At 36.8% G+C, this 23,758-nt stretch overlaps 1 long non-coding RNA gene across 1 annotated transcript in view; it reads left to right on the top strand.

Moving 5' to 3' along the window:
* The window catches only part of LOC117065017, a 109,257-nt gene that overhangs the window by 431 nt on the left and 85,068 nt on the right, over nt 1-23,758 (top strand). The window contains exon 2 of the long non-coding RNA XR_004429794.1: nt 21,094-21,153. This is a non-coding gene — a long non-coding RNA (uncharacterized LOC117065017). The remainder of the gene's footprint in view (nt 1-21,093; nt 21,154-23,758) is intronic.

The raw sequence follows: 23,758 nt of genomic DNA, 5'->3' as shown, positions 1-23,758 counted from the left end.
AGTGAACCGAGATCAAGCCGCGGCACTCCAGCCTGGGCAACAGAAGGAGACTCTGTCTCAAAAAAAAGAAAAAAGAAAAAAGAAGAACAAGAAGGAGAAGGAGAGGGAGAGGAAGAAGAGGAGGAGGAGGGGGGAAAGGAGGAACAGGAAGGAGAGAAGAAAGGAGAAGGAGAACAAGAAGGAGGAGAAAGAGGAGAGATCAAAGAAGAGGAAGAAAAAGAAAAAAGAAGAGGAAGAAGAAGAAGGATATTTGGGATATCCATCACCTTGAATATTTATCATTTATAAACGTTGGTAACATTTCAAATCTTCTCTTCTAGCTATTTTGAAATATACAATGTATCATCGCTAACTATGGTAACCCCAGTTGCTAGCTAACATTAGCCCCTATTTCTTCCATCTAACTATAAGTTTGTACCCATTCACCAACCTCTCTTCATTTCCCCTTCCCATCCTCACATCCTTTCCAGCCTCTGGTACTGATAATTTTGTTCTCTATCTCCAGGAGATCAACTTTTTTAGCTACCACATGTGAGTAAGAACATGCAGTATTTGTCTTTCTGTTGCCTGGCCTATTTCACTGAACATAATGGCCTCCAGTTCCATCTATGTTGCTGCAAATGACCTGTTTTCATTTTTTTCCGTAGACAAATGGTATTCCATTATGTATATATACATTTAAGTCTTTAATCCATCTTGAGTTGATATTTGCTTGTGGTGAGAAATACTTTTCGGCTTTTCTCTTCTGCATATGGATAGCCAATTTATCCAGCACCATTTATTGAAGAGGGTGTTCTTTCAAAATAGTTCTTAGTGCTTCTGTTGAAAATCAGTTGTCTGTAAGTATGTGGATTTATTTCTGGGTTCTCTATTCAGTTATGTTGTTCTTTGTGTCTATTTTTATACCACTACCAAGCTGTTTTGATTACTATAGCCTTGTAATATAATTTGAAGTCAAATATTGTGCTGTTTCCAGCTTATGCTGTATTAATTACTATAGCCTTGTAATATAATTTAAAGTCAGATACTGTGCTGTTTCCAGCTTTGTTCTTTATGCTTAGGATTGCTTTGGCTATATGGGCTCTTTATTGGTTCCATATGAATTTTAGGATTGTTTTTGCTATTTCTGTAAAAATAATATTGGTATTTTTATAGGAATTGAATCAAATCTATAGATTGTCTTAGGTAACATGATCATTTTAATGATATTAATTCTTCCAATTCATGAACATGGGGTGCCTTTCCGTTTGTTTGTGTCCTCTTCAATTTCTGTCATCAGTGTTTTGCAATTGTTCTTGTAGGGTCTTTCATGGCCTTGGTTAAATTTATTCCTAGATATGTATTTGTACTGTATGAATTGTAAATGAAATTGCTTTATTTATTTGTTTATTCATTCATTCATTGGTAGAGATGAGTTCTCTCTATGTTGCACAGGCTAGTCTTGAACTCCTGGGCTCAAGCAATCCTCTGCCTTGGCCTCCTAAAGACTTGGGACTACAGGTTTGAGCCACTGCACCTGGCCTTGATTTATTTTTCAGCTATTTCAGTATTAGTGTACAGAAATGCTACTGATTTTTGTATGTTCATTTTGTATCCTGTTACTTTATTGAATTTGCTCATCAGCTATCAAAGCTATTTGGTGGTTTTTAAATTTTTCTAAATATACGATTATGTCATTTACAAAAAGGGACTATCTTCCAACTTAAGTATGTTTTCTTTCTTTCTCTTGCCTAATTTATTTGGCTAGGACTTTCAGTTCTCTCTTGAATAAGAGTAGTGAAACTGGGCATCCTTGTCTTGTTCCAGTGTTTAGAGAAAAGGCTTTCAACTTTCCCCAATTCAGTATGTTAGCTGTGGGCTTGTCATATATGGTCTTCATTATTTTGAGGTATGTTCTTTCTATGCCTAGTTTGTTGAGAGTTTTTATCATGATGGAATGTTGAATTTTATTAAGTGCTTTTTCTGCATTGTACTTCATTCTGTTGGTGTGATGTATAACATTTATTGGTGTGTGTATGTCAAACCATCCTTGCATCTCTGGTATAAATCCCCTTTGATCATTGTGTATTATCTTTTTGATGTGCTATTGAATTCAGTTTGCTTGTATTTTGTTAAGGATTCTTGCATCTATATTCATCAAGATATTAACCTGTAGTTTCCTATTTGGGTTGCATTCTTGTCTATTTTTGACATCAGGGTAATAAAAGAATGCATCAGGGAGAATTCACTCCTCAATTTTTTAAAGAATAGTTTGAGGAAGATTGGTATTAATTTTTTATACATTTGGTAGTATTCAGCAGTGAATCCATCTGGTCCTGTGCTTTTGTTTGGTAGGATAATTTTTATTACTGACTCATTCTCTCTAGTTGTGATTGGTCTGTTCAGGTGTTGTATTTCTTCCTGATTCAATCTTGCTAGGTTGAGTTGTTCCAGAAATGTATCCATTTCCCCTGAATTTTCCAGTATGTTAGCATATAGTTGTATATAATAGTCTCTGATAATAGTTTATATTTCTGTGATATCAATTGTAATATCTCCATTATCATTTGCTGATATTATTTGGGTTTTCTCTCTCCTTTTATTGATTATTCTAGTTAGCAGTTTATCAATGTTGTTATCTTTTCAAAGAACCGACTTATCATTTCATTGACCCTTTGTGTTTCTTTTTTATTAAAGTCCCTATTTTGTTTAGTTCTGTGCTGTTTATTATTTCTTGCCTTCTGCTAATTTTGGATTTGGTTTGTTCTTGCTTTTCTTGTTTCTTGAGGTGCGTTGTTAAACTGTTTATTTGAAATTTTTCTACTTATTTGATGTGGGCATTTATTCCTACAAACTTTCGTATTAGTTCTGCTTTTGCTGTATCCCACAGGTCTTGGTATGTCGTGTTTCCATTTTCATTTGTTTCAAGAAATTTTTTAACCTCCATCTGAATTTTTTCATTAACCTATGGAAGTTCAGGAGCATGTTATTTAATTTCTGTGTATTTATATGATTTATGTGGTTTCCAAAGATTCTCTTCATATTGATGTCCATTTTTATTCCACTGTGGTCTGAGAAGATACTTAATATGATTGCAATTTTTAAAAATTTGTTGAGACATTTTTTGTGGCCTAGCATACAGTCTATCCTAGAAAGTGTTCCATGTGCTATTGGAAAAAAAAAAAAATGCGTATTTTGTGGTAGTTGAATGCAAAGAGAGTCTTGATTGAAAATTTTTTTGTTTGTCTTTTCAAGAAGCCATATTGAGGCTCTTGTTCTAATGGCAGCAATTTTGTCATTGACTTACAAATAGTTTTAGTTGCTATATTATATGGGCTACCTTTGAATTAATAGAATGTGTCTTATTCCTTTTATTCTCAGACCTAGTATAGGACCTGACATGCAGCTAGCATTCAATAATTTTTATTGGCAATGGTGGCAGAACTAACAATTAGGATTATTGACATCTCTATATTGTTTTGAGAGGTGAGATTTCATTAAACCACTTTTCTAGTCAGTTTTACCTTTCAAGTAATTATTTAAAATTGTATTTTGACAAAAACTCATCCTTGGCATGCTGAATTCAGTTTTAGCAAAAATGCGGCTAGGTTCATTCAGCGAAAATCCCCAACCTTGGATATCTGATCAAATTCTAATCTTCCACCATTCCCAGGACTTATCACTATGGCCTGTCTTCAGCAAGAAGAATCCTGTCAAGTCAGTCTAGCTAGAATCCCCCTGACCCTGATGTTTCCTTTTAGTAACGTTTTATCCACTGATCACCACCATGCTCTTTGGCTATAAATCCCCACTTTTCTTTGTATTTGGAGTTGAGCTTGATTTTTCTTCCCTATTGTAAAACCCCATTGCAGTGGTCCCTTGAATAAAGTTTTTCTTACCCTCTTTAACAAGTATCAGAAAAATTTTTGTTTAACAATTTCTAAAGGTTTAGATGGAATGATAGAAAAAAAGTATATATATAAAATCTATGCATTATCTTATATGTACAATAATATAGAAGTAATTGTTTGTTGTAAATACAAGAAACTTCCTGCAATGAGACCTAGATACACCAAATTATGATTCTTTTCAATCGTTGGCATAGTAACAGTAATGTCCAATTAGACCAATCTCTCTTGAGATTGATCTGAAGTTAATCTAGGTGTCCTGTTGAATGAAAACTTAGTACCATTACTAAGTACTTAGTACCATTTCATTCTTGGCTTTACTTCTAAACATCCCATCACATGAGTTTTCTTGGTACCTCTAATGTGTGCACATTGTCATTTTGGTTTGATGGTTCTGTTTCAAATATGTTCTTATAGTAAACTCAAATTTCTTCTCCAGAGAACTGTCTGACTTCCTATATCCATTTTACAGAACTAACTAATTGTATTTAGTAACAATATCTCAGGAAGTGGGAAGTCCAAGCAGGATATGATCTTATTCAGAGCAATTATCTTAACAACTTATGGAAAAATGTGGATTATTTTGGTTGAGGCAAAACGGCCTAATCAACCCAATATAGCAGGCAAGGCTACAGTTGGAATTCTGAGAGAGCTTTATAACCAACAAAATTGGAGCCTGATATATTCAATGTGTTTCACTCTAGAGTTATTCAAATTAGGAAGATTGCAAGATTGTACAAAGCCCCTATAGCTTGGGGAATATATGTACTAAAACTGTGTCTACTGGAAGCACTGAATCCCTGAGCATGCTTCTAAGGGGTGGATACATACTGTGCGGTGGCCTCTGAGGCAGTTCTGCTTGTGGTCCTCCTACTAGTATGTTTAAATTGATGACCAGAGCTAAGTTAGTAAGAGGTTCCAAGCTTTACTATTAGTCAGTAGGACCTGGGGGATTGAAGTTCATGATACGTAGGTAGCTGAAAAGATTGCTCTTTGGGAAGGGCATAGACGATAGAGCACCAAACTTCACAGCAGCATTGGTAGAGAATGACTGAGCTTATAAACGCTGGTAGATAGGTGGGGGCTGTTATTCTCACATCAAAGTGAAATACTTCTGTGCCTATGTATAGGAATTGTTTGGTTGTTGGTTGTTGTTTGTATCAAAAGCTATTTGTGCTATTCATTTTTGGTATCCATCTTGGAACAACATAGTCTGCCCATACGGTATTTTGGAAAAACAGTGTCTATACAGGATTTGGATAAATGAAGATGCAGACACTTTACAAAAAGATAAAAGACAAAGTCATTCGTTTTACAAAAAAGAGCATGATACTCATTTCAGTTCACAAAACATCCAACTTGAAAATGATCTGACATTAAAATACCAATAAAAATGTGCTATCACTGAAATACATACATTTTACTATGTAAATGCATAGTAACTTGAAATTGCTATTTTATTTATCTACTTACTTACTTATTTTTGAGACACAGCCTTGCTCTGTCACCAGGCTGGAGTGCAATGGTGCAATCTCGGCTCCCTGCAACCTCTGCCTCCCAGGTTCAAGCGATTCTCCTGCCTCAGTCAGTCTCCTGAGTAGCTGGGGCTACAGGCACATACCACGCCCAGCTAATTTTTGTATTTTTAGTAGAAATGGGGTTTGACCATGTTGGCCAGGATGGTTTTGATCTCTTGACCTCATGATCCGCCCTCTTTGGCCTCCCAAAGTGCTGGGGTTACAGGCGTGAGCCACCGCGCCCAGTCAAGTTTAAGATTAAACCTATTGTGCGCCCATTAAACTCCCTGCTTTGGACAAGGTTTCCAGCACAGCCCATATTAGTATTTAGAATTATTAAATGACATATTCGTTCTCCCATGAAGAATCAGCTGGAAGAGATTAAATAACCTGACAGTTCTCTTTCTCTTCCTGAGATGGCTTTCTTGTTGTTTTTAATAAAACATTTTAGAATATTTGGTCCCCTCACCTGATTGTAACTACCACAGCAATCATAAAACTAAAAGCTTTCTTTGTTAAAGCATCACCTGTCATTTTAATTATAAATCTTTATTTGTTTTTTTGTAAATATTCAAGGAGAAATTATAGTTATTTTGAGACCACAAGTTGGTTTGGAAATGTATGCTTTATAATAAAATGCAATTCATTTAAAATATACCTAATTCTTTTAAAACTTAATTAATTAATATATTCATTATTATAACATTTTTTACACCAATGCAACAATCAACACAAGGTTTCCATGACCAAATGTTTGGGGGGTTTTCTCCACATTCCAAGCAGTGGACAGCAACTGGGTATCCTCTAATTCAATTTAATTCTGGTGCTGTCTTCCTGAAGATAGCCTTAGATCTCGCAGATTGAGAGCTCATTCTCACAAGAATGCCTCCCCTTCAGATACCAGTACTGAGTCTAAGCCTCTGGAACTTCTGACTGATCAGCTTCAAGCTGGGCTTCTCATGGCCTCCCTCTTTGGGCTTGATTAATTTGCTAGAGTGGTTCAGAGAATGTTTACTTAGGTTTATTGGTTTATTATAAAGGGTATTATATTACAAAGGATACAGGTGAAGAGTTGCATAGGGCAAGGCATAGGAAAAGGGGTGCAGAGCTTCCATGCTCTCCACAGGTGCACCACCGTCCAGGAAACTCTACATGTTTAGCTACATGGGAACTCTCCTAACCCTGTCCTCTTGGGCCTTTTATGGAGACTCCATTTGATAGGCATGATTGGCAACCCTGTAGAAATGTGATTGAACAAAAAGAGTATGATTTAAACCCAGAGGGGCCTGTCTGTTCAGATTCTTCTTGGCCTCTCTGTGCAGCATTCCTTCCTCCATGGTATGAGAGTCTTATGGCGTATAGTCAGATTACAGTCTGCCTTGGGCAGGTGAAAGGAGAGAAGGAGAAGGTAAGAGAGGGAGAGATTCTGTTTACTCTAACAAGGGCTATGGGGTTACAAGCCAGGAACTGTGAATGAAAACCAATATATGTAAATTATAATATCACACTTTCCCCTCTATTATGTCCTGTGCAATGGTTCCAGTTTATATTCCTAAAGCCCTGCACTAGTCCAGATACTTCTATGAACTCCACTGGAGCAGTGTTTACCCACTGTGGGGCTTAGCCTCGTAAGAGTTGATGTAATTCCTTCAGTGAGTCATGCCAGAATCCTTTACAAATGAAGCAATGTAGAATGAAATTAAGTAAAAAATATCAAAGGGCATTTCAGATAGTAAGGGTAAATGCGTATGTGGAGGTTTTTGGAAACATGTTTGCCTTAGTTATGTTTGTACGTGTGTGTGTGTGTGTGTGTGTGTGTGTGTGTGTGATTAAAGATGGGTGTGTGTATGTGGTTTGCATGTAGGGAAAAGTATTTTTTTCCTGTGGGTCATTGTCAATAAAATTTGCAAGCCACTGTTGGAGGATAAAGACCCCATTGAAAGTAATCCATGATCTAGCCTCAATTCAACCTTAACTATAAGCCACAAACTCATTTATACATCGTGTTCACATTCCTTTCTCAGGTCCCAACTTTCCCATCTCAACACCTGTCTTTCCTCCTGCCTCTGCAAAAAAGACATCTGAATACATGGATAACTTTTCATTTTCACATACCCAGAGCCTAGAACAGTGACTGTCCAAATGCTTACTCAGTAAATGATATAGCATGAATCCATGCATACCAACTGGACAACACACCACTCACTTTAACATCTATGTATTATGTTGCACAATTTCTTGTTTGTATGTATGTGTTATTGGGTGGTTCCAGTCCTTTGTACTTAGAACAATGAGGATCACAAAAGGACATGTGAATGTGGAAACTGCTTTTTTTTCTTTCTTTCTTTTTTTTTTTTTTTTGAGACGGAGTCTTGCTTTGTCACCCAGGCTGGAGTGCAGTGGCACAATCTCCAGTCACTGCAACCTCTGCCTCCTGAGTTCAAGCCATTCTCCTGCCTCAGCCTCCCGAGTAGTTGGGATTACAGGTGCTTGTCAGCATGCCTGGCTAATTTTTGTATTTTTAGTAAAGACAGAGTTTCACCATGTTGTCCAGGCTAGTCTCGAACTCCTGACCTCAGATGATCCACCAGCCTTGGCCTCCCAAAGTGCTGGGATTACAGGTGTAAGTCACCGTGCCCAGCCAGAATCTGCTTTTTTTTATGTTCTACTTTCAGTTATGCCATGATGAAATAAAGTATATTAGACTTCCCATCCTACCATGATTAACTATAAAACAGAAAAAGTAAGTAAAGCAATTTTTTAGGCAAGGTACAGATAGTGTACAAAAATGTAAGTTTTCTTCCTGGGGGAGTTTCTTGACTGTGGCTTAAAGAAGTAGACACCAAGCAGAGAGCAAAGATCTTTCTGGGTGGAGGAAACAAAGATTGGAATGTAAGGCTTCTGAAATTCCGAGGGTAATGTAATGGAGAAGAGGAATGTAGAATTTGGGGGCTAAGATAATGCAGAAGAGGAAGTTATGGTGAGAAAGGAGCTCTAGAAATTAGCTTGGAGTCTCCTTGAGTCTTTAACCAAATACAAAGCTGCCCATGCACAGGAGAATAGGAAGCTTATTGAAGATACTGTGTGCTGTATAATGCTAGGAATCACTGGAATTTCAATCAGACTAAGTGAAGAAACTTCGTTGAACACTCAGAGAATTCAGATAAACACCCAGAGAGAAAAAGGTTTTTTTTTTTCTTTTCATTATAAAGGCAATTTAATCATAGTGTAAGGGCTAACAAATCCTAAAATAAAATTTTAAAAATTCTAGTGAGATAAAGCTGATTATCCAATTAATTAATTTACTGCCAGAAGAAAAATCAAAATTTAAAACAAAAAATTTTAGACCCTTAACAATGTAGCACCCATAATGTCAGACATAAAATCAAGAAGAAAGAACATATGAATCATAACCAGGGGGAAACAATCGTCAAAAGAAATAGACTCAGAGGTGACACGGGTGTTAAAATGAGCCGACAAAGACAATAAGCACTATAAAAATGTTATAAATATTTTTAATATGATAATTAAGATATAGATATAATATATGAACAGTTGTGAAATGTAATAGTGCAATGGAAGCTATTTTTTAAAATATAGGAGGTCTACAGCTGACAAATCTTTCATCTGAAATGTAAAATTCATTGAATGGACCTTAACAGCAGATTCAAGATTCAGAAGAAAAGATAAACAAACTTGTAGCAAGACAACAGTAACTATCCAAACTAAAACACAAAGAGTAGGCAGTCTAAAAATAATAACTAGAACTTCAGTGACCTGTGGAAGAATAACAAATGGTCGAATGTGTAATTAAAGGCCCAAAAGAAGAAAAAAAAGAGTTTGAAGCAGAAAAAAATTTTAAACACGTAATAGCCAAGTATTTTCTAAATATAATGGAGAATATATATTTTAAAAACCAAAAACTTGACAAAATCCAACAGGAAAAGCACACCATAAAACTATAAATAGGCACATTGTCAAATGTCAAGTTGTTAAAATGCATAAAAATAAAGACCAATTGAAAGAGTAAGACTGCAGAAAAATGAAGAGAAAGCCTTAAAAGTACACAGAGGAAAAAAGACATTGTGAGAGCAATAAGAAGAATGACAACTGATATGATAAGGAACAATACAGGCCAGGAGATAGTAGCTTTAAAATATTGAAGAAGAATAAATTAATCCTATAATTTCATAACCAGCAAAAATGATCCCTCAACAATGAAGACAAAGACATTTTCAGATAACAAAGGCTGAGAAAATTTGATACATGCATTGTAAAGATGGTAAAGTAAACTCTCCAAGCTGAAGGAAAGTGATACCAAATAGAAACTCATACCAACATAAAAGAAAGAACACTACGAATAGGTAATATATAGGCTAATATGAGAGAGGCATGTCTTACATGGCAGCAGACAAGAGAGAATGAGAGCCAAGCGAAAGGGGTTTCCTTTTATAAAACCACCAGATCTCCTGAGACTTATTCACTACCATGAGAATGGTATGGAGGAAACTGACCCCTATGATTCAATAATTTCCCACTGAGTCCTCTCACAACACATGGGAATTATGGGAGCTACAATTAAAGATGAGATTTGGGTGGGGACAGAGCCAAGTCATATCAATGATATAGCTAAAGCTGATGAAGAAGATTATGGGAAACTAAGCAAACACTCAAGCCAACAGAATGCAGGAAAGGAAACAAACAAGAAAAATAATACACAAGGAAAAAATGAGACAATTATAAAATAAGTAGCAATATTATAGATTAAACCTAACTAGAGCAATGAATCTATTGTATATAAATTTAAAACTCTAATTAAGATGCATAGATTACCAAATTAAACTTTAAGAAAATCAAGGCCCAACTATATATTTTTAAAAGAAATGCAGCTTAAATATAAAGACACATATAAATTAAAAGTAAAATTATGGAAAATATATATAATGGAAACATTATTTATAGCCAAATATTTATAGCATCATTCATAGTAAAGTATCATTTATAGCAACATCATTCAAAGCTGAAGTAAAGATATTTCTGACAAAGTAGATTTTCAAACAGGAGTTACTAAAGAGAAGCACTTCTTAAAATTAAAAAAAGATTGATCAAGAATACATTATAATGCTATTGCCATGCACCTTGTAGCAGAAGAAAAAGCTGGCAAAACTAAAGGGAAATTAAAATTATGTAAATTATAGTTCATAATTTTTAATAATTATTCAATAATTTTTAGGGAACAGGTGGTTTTGGTTACATGGGCAAGTTATTTAGTGGTGATTTCTGATATTTTGGTGGATCTCTCACATGAGCAGTGTACACTATACCCAATGTGTAGTCTTTTGTCTGTTACCCCCTTCCACCCTTCTCCCTATGTCCCCAAGGTCCATTATATCATTCTTATGCCTTTGCATCCTCATAGCTTAGCTCCCATTTATAAGTGAGAATGTACAATATTTGGTTTTTCATTCCTGAGTTACTTCACTTAGAATAATGGTCTCCAACTCCATCCAGATTGCTGCAAAAGACATTATTTTGTTCCTTTTTATGGCTGAATAGTACCCCATGGTGTATATATACCACATTTTCTTTATCCACTTGTTGGTTGATGGCCATTTGGGCTAGTTCCGTCTTTTTGCAACTGTGAATTGTGCTGCTGAAAATGTTCATGTTTAAGTATCTTTTTCATGTAATTACTTATTTTCCTCTGGGTAGATACCCAGTAGTGCGATTGCTAGATCAAATGATAGTTCTACTTTTAGTTGTTTAAGGAATCTCCACCCTGTTTTCCATAGTGGTTGTAGTAGTTTACATTCCCACCAGTAGTGTAAGAGTGTTCTTTTTTTTTTTTTTTTTTTACCACATCCACACCAACATTTATTAATTTGAGGTTTTTAAAATTATGGCCATTCTTGTAGGAGTAGAATGGTATCTCATTATAGTTTTAATTTGCTTTTCCCTGATAATTAGTGATGTTGAGCATTTTTTCATGTGTTTTGTTGGCCATTTGTATATTTTCTTTTGATAATTGTCTATTCATGTCCTTTGCCCATTTTTTGATGGAAATATTATTTTTTTCTTGATGATTTGTTCGAGTTTCTTGTAGATTCTGGATATTAGTCCTTTATTGGATGCATAGTTTGCAAATACTTTCTCCCACTCTGTGGGTTGTGTGTTTACTCTGCTGATTTTTTTTGCTGTGCAGAAACTTTTTAGTTTAATTAGGTCCCATCTCTTTATTTTTGTTTCATTTGCTTTTGGGTTCTTGGTCATGAACTCTTTGCCTAAGCCAACATCTAGAAGAGTGTTTCCAATGTCATCTTCTAGAATTTTTCTGGTTTCATGCCTTAGATTTAAGACTTTGATCCATATTAAGTTAATGTTTATATAAGTTGAGAGATGAAGACCTGATTTTATTCTGCTACATGTGGCTTGCCAATTATCCCAGCACCTTTTGTTGAATAGGGTGTTCTTTCCCTACTTTATGTTCTTGTTTGCTTTATCAAAGATCAGTTGGCCATAAATATTTGTCTTTATTTCTGGGTTCCCTTGGTCTATGTGGTCTGTTCCTTAGGTCTATGTGCCTATTTTTATACCAGTACCATGCTGATCTGGTAACTAGAGCCTTGTAGTATAGTTTGAAGTCAGATAATGTGAAGCCTCCAGATTTGTTCTTTTTGCTTAGTCTTGCTTTGGCTAGCTATGCAGGCTCTTTTTTGGTTTCATACGAATTTTAGGATTTTTTCTTTGAGTTTTGTGAAGAATGATGATGGTACTTTGATAGGAATTGCATTAAATCTATATATTGCTTTTGGCAGTATGGTCATTTTCACTATATTGATTCTACCCATCTGAGCGTGGGTTGTGTTTCCATTTGTTTGTATCGTCTATGATTTCTTACAGCACTGTTTTGTAGTTTTCCTTGTAGAGATCTTCCACCTCCTTGGTTAGGTATATTTCTAAGTGGTTTTGTTGTTTGTTTTTTGTTTTGCAGCTGTTGTAAAAGAGATTGAGTTCTTGATTTGATTCTCAGTTTGGTCGTTGTTGGTGTATAGCAGTACTACTGATTTGTGTACATTGATTTTGTATCCTGAAACTTGACTGAATTAATTTATCAGATCTAGGAACTGTTTGGATGAGTCCTTAGGTTTTCTAGGTATAAAAATTATATCCTTGGTGAACAGAGAGTTTGACTTCCTCTTTACCAATCTGGGTGCCATTTATTTATTTCTCTTGTCTGATTGCCCTAGCTAGGACTTCCAGTACTATGTTGAATGGAAGCAGTGAAAGTGGGCATCCTTGTCTTGTTCTAGTTCTCAGGAGGAATGTTTTCAACTTTTCCTCATTCAATATGATGTCAGCTGTGTGTTTGTCATAGGTAGTTTTTATTACCTAGAAGTATGTTTCTTCTATGCCAAGTTTACTAAGGGTTTTAATCATAAAGGATGCTGGATATTATCAAATGCTTTTTCTGCATCTGCTGAGATAATCATATGATTTTTGTTTTTAATTCTGTTTATGTGATGTATCACATTTATTGACTTGTGTATGTTAGACCATCCCTGCATCCCTTGTATAAAATCCACTTGTTCATGGTGTATTATCTTTTTGATATGCTGTTGGATTTGGTTAGCTAGTATTTTGATGAGGATTTTTGTATTATGTTCATTGGGAATATTGGTCTGTAGTTTACTTTTTTTCTTATATCTTTTCCTGGTTTTGGTATTAGGGTGATATTGGCTTCATAGAATGTTTTAGGGACAATTTCCTCTTTATCTTTTGGAATAGTTTCAGTAAGATTGGTATCCAGTTTTCTTTGAATGTCTGATAGAATTTAGCTCTGAATCCATCTGGTCCTGGACATGTTTTTGTTAACATTTTTTATTACTATTTTAATCTTACTACTTGATATTGAACTGTTTAGAGTTTCTATTTCTCCCTGATTTAATCTGGGAGTATTGTATATTTCTGAGAATTTATTCATCTCCTCTAGATTTTCTAGTTTGTGTGCATAAAGGTGTTCATAGTAGCCTTGAATAATCTTTTGTATTTCTGTGGTGGCGGTTGTAATATCTCCCATTTCATTTCTAATTGAGCTTGTTTGGATCTTCTCTCTTCTTTTCTTGGTTAGCTTGCTAATGGTCTTTCAATTTGGTTCATCTTTTCAAAGAACTAACTTTTTGTTTCATTTGTCTTTTGTGTCGTTTTTGTTTGTTTGTTTCAATTTCATTTAGTTCTGCTCAGATCTTTGTTATTTCTTTTCTTCTGCTGGGTTTGGGTTTGGTTTGTTCTTGTTTCGATAGTTCCTTAAGGTATGACCTTAGATTGTCTATTTGTGCTCTTTCAGGCTTTTTGATATAGGGATTTAATGCTATGAACTTTTCTCTTACCACTGCTTTTACTGTTTCCTAGAGGCTTTGCTAAATTTTGTTTCACTGTTATCATTCAGTTCAAATAATTATTGAATTTTCTTTTTGATTTCATTGTTGACCCATGGATCATTCAAGATCAGGTTCTTTTCTTTTTCTTTTTTTCCTGAGACTGGGTTTTGCTCTTGTTGCCTAGGCTGGGGTGCAATTTTGTGATCTCGACTCACTGCAATCTCTGCCTCCTGGGTTCAAGTGATTCTCCTGCCTCAGCCTCCCAAGTAGCTGGGATTACAGGCATGTGCCACCATGCCCAGCTATTTTTTGTATTCTTAGTAGAGATAGAGTTTTGCCATGTTGGCCGGGCTGATCTTGAACTCCTGGCCTCAGGTGATCCACCTGCCTCAGCCTCCCAAAGTGTGGGGATTATAGGCATGAGCCACCACTCCCAGCCAATTTTCATGTATTTGTATAGTTTTGAGGGTTCTTTTTGGAATTAATTTTCTGTATTATTCCACTAGAGTCTGAGAGGATACTTGATATAATTTCAATTTTCTTAAATTTATTGAGAATTCTTTTGTGATCTATCATATGTGACCTATCATATGACCTATCATATTATCTTTGAGTATGTTCCCATTCTCAATGGAAATGTTCTCAAAGATAGACCATATGCCCATATAATGACCATATAATAGGTCACAAAAGAAGTGACCTATGTGTGTGCCAATGAAAACAATGTACATTCTGCAGCTGTTGGGTAGAATGTCCTGTTAAAATCTGCTAGGTCCGTTTGTTCTAGGGTATGGTTTAAGTCTATTGCTTCTTTGTTTTTTTCTTTTCTCTTTCTTTTTTTTTTTTTTTTTTTTTTTTGAGACGGAATCCCTCTGTGTCGTCCAGGCTGGAGTGCAGTGGCGAGATCTCTGCTCACTGCAAGCTCTGCATCCCGAATTCATACCATTCTCCTGCCTCAGCCTCCCGGGTAGCTGGGACTACAGGCGCCTGCCACCACGCCCAGCTAATTTTTTTTATTTTTAGTAGAGATGGGGTTTCACTGTGTTAGCCAGGATGGTCTCGATCTCCTGACCTCGTGATCCGCCCACCTCAGCCTCCCAAAGTGCTGGGATTACAGGCGTGAGCCACCGCGCCCGGCCTAAATCTATTGTTTCTTTGTTGACTTTCTGCCTTAATTACCTGTCTAGTGCAGTCAGTGGAGTATTGAAATTCCCCAGTATTACTGTGTTGTCATCTTATCTTATTTCTTACATCTAGTACCGATTGTTTTATAAAATTGGGAGCTCCAGTGTTAGGTGCATGTATATTTAGGATTATAATATTTTCCTGCTGTACTAATCCTTTTATTGTTATATAATGCACCTCTTTGTCCTTTTTTTTTTTTTTTTTAACTTCTGTTGCTTTAAAGTCTGTTTTGTCTGATATAAGAATAGCTGCTTCTGCTCACTTTTGGTTTCCATTTGCATGGAATATCTTTTCCACCTCTTTACCTTAAGTTTATGTGAGCCGTTATGTGTTAGGTGAGTCTTTTGAAGATAGCAGATACTTGGTTGGTGGACTTTTATCCATTCTGCCATTCTGTACTTTTTAAGCAGAGCATTTAGCCCATTTACATTCAATGTTAGTATTGAGATGTGAGGTACTGTTCTATTCATTGTGTTAGTTGTTGCCTTAATACCTTGTTTTTTCCCATTGTTTCATTGTTTCATAGGCCCTATGAAATTTATGTTATAAGGAGGTTCTATTTTGGTGTATTTCAAGGTTTTATTTCAATATTTAGAACTCCTTTTAGCATTTCTTGTAGTGCTGGCTTGGTAGTGGCAAATTTTCTCAGCACTTGTTTGTCTGAAAAGTACTTTATCTGTTCTTCATTTGCGAAGCCTGGTTTCACTGGATGCAAAATTCTTGGCTGATAATTGTTTTGTTTAAGGAGGCTATGGATAGGACCCCAATTCCTTCTTACTTGTGGGATTTTTGCTGAGACATCTTCTGTTAATCTGATAGGTTTTCCTATATAGGTTACCTGATGCTTTTTTGTCACAACTCAAGTTTCTTTCCTTTGTGTTGACTTTAGATAAGCTGATGACTAAGTGCCTAGGTGATGATCTTTTCACGATAAACTTTCCAGGTGTTCTTTGAGCTTCTTGTATTTGGATGTCTAGATCTCTAGCACGGCCAGGGAAGTTTTCCTTGGTTATTCCCTCAAATAAGTTTTCCAAACTTTTAGATTTCTCTTCTTCCTTGGGAACACCAGTGATTTTTAGTTTTGGTTGTTTAACATAATCCCAAACTTATTGGAGGCTTTGTTCATTTTTAAAATTCTTTTTCCTTTGTCTTTGTGTGATTGGGTTAATTTGAAAGCCTTATCTTTGAGTTCTGAAGTTCTTCCTACTTGTTCCATTCTACTGTTGAAACTTTCCAGTCTATTTTGCATTTCTCTAAGTGTATCTTTCATTTCCAGAAGTTGTGATTGTTTTTAATTTTTGATATCAATTTCTCTGGAGAATTTTTCATCCATATCCTGTATTTTTGTTGTTGTTGTTGTTGAGACGGAGTCTCGCTCTGTCGCCCAGGCTGGAGTGCAGTGGCCAGATCTCAGCTCACTGCAAGCTCCGCCTCCCGGGTTTACGCCATTCTCCTGCCTCAGCCTCCCAAGTAGCTGGGACTACAGGCGCCTGCCACCTCGCCCGGCTATTTTTTTTTTTTTTTTTTTAGTAGAGACGGGGTTTCACCGTGTTAGCCAGGATGGTCTCGATCTCCTGACCTCGTGATCCGCCCGTCTTGGCCTCCCAAAGTCCTGTATTTTTTAAAAATTTTTAAGTTGGTTTTCACCATTCTCTGGTATCGCCTTGAGTAACTTAATAATCAACCTTCTGAATCCTTTATCTGTCAATTCAGAGATCTTCTTGGTTTGGATCCATTGCTGGGGAGCTAGTGTGATCCTTTAAGGGTGTTAGAGAACCCTGTTTTGTCATGTTACCAGAATTATTTTTCTGGTTCTTTCTCATTTGGATAGACTATTTCAGTGGAAAGGTCTGAAACTCAAGCCCTGCTGTTCAGATTATTTTGTTGTACTGGGTGATCTCTTGATGTAATGCTCTTCCTTTCCCCTAGGGATAGGGCTTCCTAAGAGTTGAACTGCTGTAATTGTTATTACTCTTCTGGGTCTAGCCACCAACCTGGACCCCCAGGCTCCCCTTGTTGATGGTGGGGACTGTCTGCAAAATGTCCTGTGATGTAATCTGTCTTCAGGTCTCACAGCCTAGATACCAGCACCTGCTCTGGTGGAGGTTGCAGGGAAGTAAAGTAGACTCTGAGAGTCTTTGGTTTTTGTATTAGCCATTTTCACACTGTTGATAAAGACATACCCAAGACTGGGCAATTTACAAAAGAAAGAGGTTTAATGGACTTACAGTTCCACATGGCTAAGGAGGTCTCACAATCATTGTGGAAGGTGAAAGTCACATCTCACATGGTGGCAGACAAGAGAAAACAGTTTGTGTAGGGAAACTACACTTTATAAAACCAACAGATCTCATGAGACTTATTCACTATCATGAGAACAGCACAGGAAAGACCTGCCCCCATGATTCAATTACCTCCCACCAGGTGTCTCCCATGACAAGCTGGAATTCAAGATGAGATCTGGGTGGGGACATAGGCAAACCATGTCAGTTGTAGATATGTTTTGTGTTCTGGCTTTTTCAAATGCTGGTTATGTGAGAAGTGAAGTTGTCATGCGGGCACACTCAGGACCCCTAGTTAGCTAAGATATTGCAAGCAGTAGAATTAGCTGTTGTTTCCTTTTTCCTGGGATCATGACTTTTCTGTAATGAGTTTCTGTAATGTTCTGAGTTGGTTGGCCTCCAGCCAGGAGGTGGCACTTTTAAGAGAGCACACAAGCTGCAGTAGTAGCAGGGGTTTCTAAACTTGCCCTAAGTTGACCAGGGTAAGTATTTTGGTTCTCAGGCAATAGGTGGGGCTATAAGCCTCCCAAACGTTTCTGTCTTTTGTGTTCAGCTACCAGGGTGGGTGAAGAAATACCATCAGGTGGGGGCAGCATTAGATGGGTCTGGCCTCAGATTCTTCTTGGGCAGGACTTGCTGTGACCACTGAGGGGGATGGGGGAGGTGATTCTCAGGCTAATGGGGTTATTTTCCAGAGAGGATTATGGCTGCCTCTGCTATGTTATATAGTTGACCAGGAAAGTTGGGGGTACCTGATAGTGAGAGGCCTCACCTAGGTCCAACGCAGTTGGCAAAGCTCCTGTCACTCTTGCAGTTCCCTGCTCAGACTTTGCCCCAGACCCTGAACTTCCCCACTGAGAAAGCAAGCGCAGTTTCCAAATATCACCCCTCCCCATCTGCCCACACTGTCAGTGGTGGCTCCTGCACTTGTATCTGCAGCGGTTCATGTTTGACCCCCAGATTCTGCTCAAGAAAATTTGTACCCTGTCAAAATTATTACTAATTTCAATTGGAAGCTTCCTTCATTCTGTGGCTCCTCCCTAATTCTGCTGGCTGTCTTCCTCGAGGGCCTCTGTGAGATACAGTCAGGGATGGCTTCCCTGGGCTCAGGCGGGAGACTAGGAGTGCCTACAAGGCTCTTTCTGCTGCTACTTCTACTTTTAAATTTTGCACAGCTCTCTAAGTCTGTTTCAGCTCTAAGTAAGGTTAAATCCTTCTCCTGTAATCTGGATTTTCAGATTCCCCAGTGGGGATGTGTGTTCAGTGGCAGGTTTACCCCTTTCACTTTGGGAACTCACAGTTTTTTGCCTGTCTCACAGAATTTGCAATGGTATGCCACTTCTTGCAAAGGATCTATGAATTATTTTGATTTTCCTGGTTTGTTCCTGTGGTGGTTCTTGGAGCAAAAGTTCACAGTGTGAGTCTCCACACACTGTTCTGCCCATCCAAGTGGCAGCTGCACATTAGCCCTCTGTTTTATCTGCCATCTTGTCCTCAATTTCTAATATTAAAATTATATAAAATTATTAGAGATCCTAATACTTAACTCTCAGCACTTGATATGCTAAATAAAACCAAAGTCTTTATTAAGGACATGGAAAACTTAACAAAACACTATATCAGCAACATTAACACAATTAATATTTATTAACACAATTAATATTTATGAAACACTATACCCAACAATATAACTTCAAGTATGCATGGAACATTCTTAAAGAAAGAGTATATTTTAGGTGACACAATAACTCTCAAAAAATGTAAAACAGATGAAATAATATAATGAGTTCTCTGACCGAAATTGAGTTAAATTAAAATTAACTATACCTGGAAAATTTCAAAATACTTATACATTAAGCCATACACCCTTAAATAACCTATAAGGCAAAGATGAAATCACTAGTAAAATTAGAAAAATTTTTAATTAAATGATAATAAAAATATAGCAAAGCAAAATTTGTCAGAAACCACCTCAGCCATTGATATAGTGAGGCTTTGTGTCCCTACCCAAATATCATCTTGAATTGTAATTTCATAATCCACATAATCCCCAGGTGTCAAGGAAGAGACTAGGTGGAGGTAATTGAATCATGGAGGTGATTTCCCCCATGCTCTTCTCAAGATCCTGAGTGAATTCTTATGAGATCCGATGGTTTTGTAAGGGACTCTTCCCCATTCACTCAGCGCTTCTCCTTCCCACTGCCTTATGAAGAAAGTCCTTGCTTCCCCTTTGCCTTCTGCCATGATGGTAAGTTTCCTGAGGCCTCCCCAGCCATGCTGAACTGTGAGTCAATTAAACTTCTTTCCTTTAGAAATTACCCAGTCTCAGTTCTTTAAGCATTATGAAAATAGACTAAAATAGGCATGTTGAGAAGAAAATTTATTATTTCAAATTGTATATGAAAAAAAGAATAAAGGTATAAAATCAAAGACATCAGCCTTCAATTTATGCAGCTAAAAATAAAAAGCAAATTAAACACAAAGTAAGTAGAATGAGGAAAACAAAGAAGAGTGTAAATCAAGGAAATTGATAAAAGAAACCCAATAAAAACAATTTTAAAAATCAAATGTCGGCCGGGCGCGGTGGCTCAAGCCTGTAATCCCAGCACTTTGGGAGGCCGAGACGGGTGGATCACGAGGTCAGGAGATCGAGACCATCCTGGCTAACACGGTGAAACCCCATCTCTACTAAAAATACAAAAACTAGCCGGGCGCAGTGGCGGGCGCCTGTAGTCCCAGCTACTCGGGAGGCTGAGGCAGGAGAATGGCGTAAACCCGGGAGGTGGAGCTTGCAGTGAGCTGAGATCCGGCCACTGCACTCCAGTCCGGGCGACAGAGCGAGACTCCGCCTCAAAAAAAAAAAAAAAAAAAAAAAATCAAATGTCATTATTTAAAAATATAAAATCTTAACTATTCTTATGAAGAAAGTAAGATACAAGTTACTAGTGATAGGAATGGAGAGAAGACATCATCACAGCTCCTTCAGATATTAAAAGGAAAAATAAAACCTTTTATATCAATAAATTTAAGTATGTAAATAAATTTCTTGAAAGTTACAAACTACCAAGGCTCCTTCAAGATGAAATAGATGAGTTCTTCCTCATACTATTTTCTAAAGTCCCAGATTCTTCTAATAATTTTTTCTAGTATATCTTTCTTTAGTTAAGATAACAAGATCTGTAACAGTATTCCAGGCAGATGCACCTATAAAGTCCTCCATAAATATGTATCTGCTGGCCAGCTTAGATCCTTTCAAAACAAGACTCACAAAGCTGTACCAGATTCCTCAAGCCACATTCATGTTTCTCTCACTGAAGTGTTCATAACAATGCATAGTTTAGTGAGCACTTAATTGTAGGTCATCAAACTATTTAATAAACTTTTCAGGCATCTGAAGCAGCCCCTTACGAAAATCAATAATCTCTCAAGCTCAGAAGTCTTATCTTTACTTCTTTTGTAGCCTTCACAGCCTTGATCACAGTGCACATCACAGCTCTAAAGGTTCCATAGGATCATTGGCCCTGCCCCTTCCCAGCAGCAGCTATTAGAGACTGGCTGTTGAACTACACAATAATACAAGTAGAGCTAGAGAATATATAGAAGTTTAGACTGATTCTTTGATGGCCATAAAACACTTAAGATAAAAGTTACATTTTATTTTTCTCCCTACTGTAAGTCTATTTTGTTATCATTCAAGTGTTCCTTCTAAGAGAGAAAAAATATCTGATTAATCAAGAGTCCCAGGTATGTTTTACTTAACTCAAATTTTACTGAATGCTAAAATTTACACTAGAAGAATACAGGTATACCTGCTTATGGTGCTTTGCTTTATTGTGCTTTTCAGATATTGCATTTTTCACAAGTTGAAGGTTTGTGGCAAACCTGCACTGAGCAAAGTCTACAGGTATTGTTTTCTTCAACAGCACATGTTTACACTGTGTCTCTGTGTCACATTGTGGTAATTCTCACAATATTTCAACTTTATTATTATTATTATTGTGATATTTCTTTTGGTGAACTATAATCAGGGATTTTTGATGTTACTATTGTAATTATTTTGGGGCACCACAAACCACACCCATATAAGACGGCAGACTTAATTGATAAATGTAGTGTGTGTTCTCCACAGGTCAGTTTTTTCTCAATTTTTCTCCCTCATTTTAGGCCTCCCTAATCCCTGAGATACAATAATGTCAAAATTAGGCCAATTAATAACCCTACAATTACCCATAAGTGTTCAAATAAAAAGGAGTCAAATGAAAGGACGAGACACACTCTCATTTTAAGTCAAAAGCTAGAAATGATTAACCTTAGTGAGAAAGACATATCTAAAGGTGAGGTAGGCAGAAATCTAGGCCTCTAGTTTCAGTTAGCCAAGTTGTAAATGTAAAGGAAAAGTTATTGAAGGAAGTTAAAAGTGTTACAACAGTGAATACACAAATAAGAAAGTGAAACAGCTTTCTTGCTGATAGGGAGAACGTTTGAGTGGTCTGGATAAAAGATCAAAGGAGACGCAACATTCCCTTAAGCCAAAGCCTAATTCATAGTAAGGTCCTAATTTTCTTCAATTCTAGGAAGGCTGAGAGAGGTAAAGAAGCTGCAGAAGAAAAATCTGAAGCTAGCAGAGATTGGTTCATATGGAAAGAAGCCATCTCCCTAACAAAAGAGTACAAGGAGAAGCAGCAGCAAGTGTTGATGTAGAAGCTGCAGCAAGTTATCCAGAAGATCTAGCTAAGATCACTGATGAAGGTAGCTACATTTATCACCAGATTTTTAATGTGAATAAAACAGCCTTCTAATGGAAGATGATGCCATGTAGGACTTTCATAGCTAGAGAGGAGATGTCAATGTCTGGCCTCAAAGCTTCAAAAGACAGGCTGACTCTCTCGTTAGAGGATAATGCAGCTGGTGACTAAGTTGAAGCCAGTGCTCACTGACCATTCTGAAAATCCTCGGGCTCTTAAAAATTAAGCTAAACTGTGCTTTAGACATGGAACAACAAAGCCTGGATGACAGAACATCTGTTTATAGCATGGTTCACTTAATATGTTTAAGCTCACTGTTGAAACCTACTGTTAAAATATTATTTTCAAATATTACCACTCACTGACAATGCACCTAGTCACTCAAGGACTCTGATGGACATGTACAAGGAGAAAGCTGTTGTTTTCATGCTTGCCAACACAACATCCTTCTCTAGCCCATGGATCAAGAAGTCATTTCAACTTTCAAGCCTTATTATTTAAGAAATACATTTTGTAAGGTGAATGCTTATACACTGATGGTAGAATGTAGACTAGTACAACTTCTATAGAAAGCAATATGGAGATTTGTTAAGGAACTAAAAGTAGATATACCATTTGATCCAGCAATCTCACTACTGGCTATCTACCCAAAGGAAAATAAGTCATTATATCAAAAAGACACCTGAACACGTATTTTTATTGCAACACAGTTCATAATGGCAAAGATATGGAACCAACCTAAATGCCCATTGACTAATGAGTGGGCATGTATATATACACCATGGAATACCTACTCAGCCATAAAAAAGAACAAAATGATGTATTTTGCAGCAACTTTGATGCAGCTGAAGCTATTATTCTAAGTGAAGTAACTCAGAAATAGAAAACCAAATGCCATCTGTTCTCACTTATACTTAAGTGGGGGCTAAGCTATGGTTATGCAAAGGCATACAGAGTGCTATGATGGACTTTAGAGACTCAGAATGGGGAGGGTGGAAGCAGGGTGAGAGTTAAAAACTACATATTAAGTACAATGTACACTATTCAGGTGATGGGTGCACTAAAATCCCAGATTTCACCACTGTACAAGTCATTCATGTCACCAAAAACCACTTGTACCCCAAAAAGCTATTGAAATAAAAAAAGTTTAAAAACAAGTACATTTTGTAAGGCTAAAGTTATTATAGATAGCGATTCCTGTGATGGAGCTAGACAAAGTAAATTGAAAGCCTTCCGGAAAGGATTTACCATTCTAGATGCCATTCAGAACTTTCATGATTCAGGGGAGGAGGTCAAAATATCAATATTAACTGGAGTTTGGAAACAGTTGATTCCAACCCTCATGGATGATTTTGAGCTGTTCAAGACTTCAGTGGAGGAAGTAACTAAAGATGTGGTGGAAATAGCAAAAGATCTAGAATTAGAAGTGGATCCTAAAGATGTGACTGAACTGCTGCAATCTCATGATAAACCTTGAACAAATGAGGAGTTGCTTCTTATGGATGAGCAAAGAAAATGGTTTCTTAAAACGGAATCCACTTCTAGTGAAGATGCTGTGAATGTTACTGAAATGACAACAGAGGATTTTGTTGAGAATATTGCATCAACTTACTTGATGAAGCAGTGGCAAGGTTTGAGGGGATTGACTTGAATTTTGAAAGAATTTCTACCGTGGGTAGAATGTCATCAAAGATCACGTGTTATAGATAAATCTTTCATGAAAGGAAGACTCAATTGATGCAGCAAACTTCATTGTCATCTTAT

The sequence above is a fragment of the Trachypithecus francoisi genome, unplaced genomic scaffold, assembly GCF_009764315.1.
Source record: "Trachypithecus francoisi isolate TF-2019V2 unplaced genomic scaffold, Tfra_2.0 Lachesis_group2, whole genome shotgun sequence".
In the NCBI taxonomy this organism is placed as follows: domain Eukaryota; kingdom Metazoa; phylum Chordata; class Mammalia; order Primates; family Cercopithecidae; genus Trachypithecus; species Trachypithecus francoisi.
This window is presented reverse-complemented; position numbering and strand designations above follow the sequence as displayed.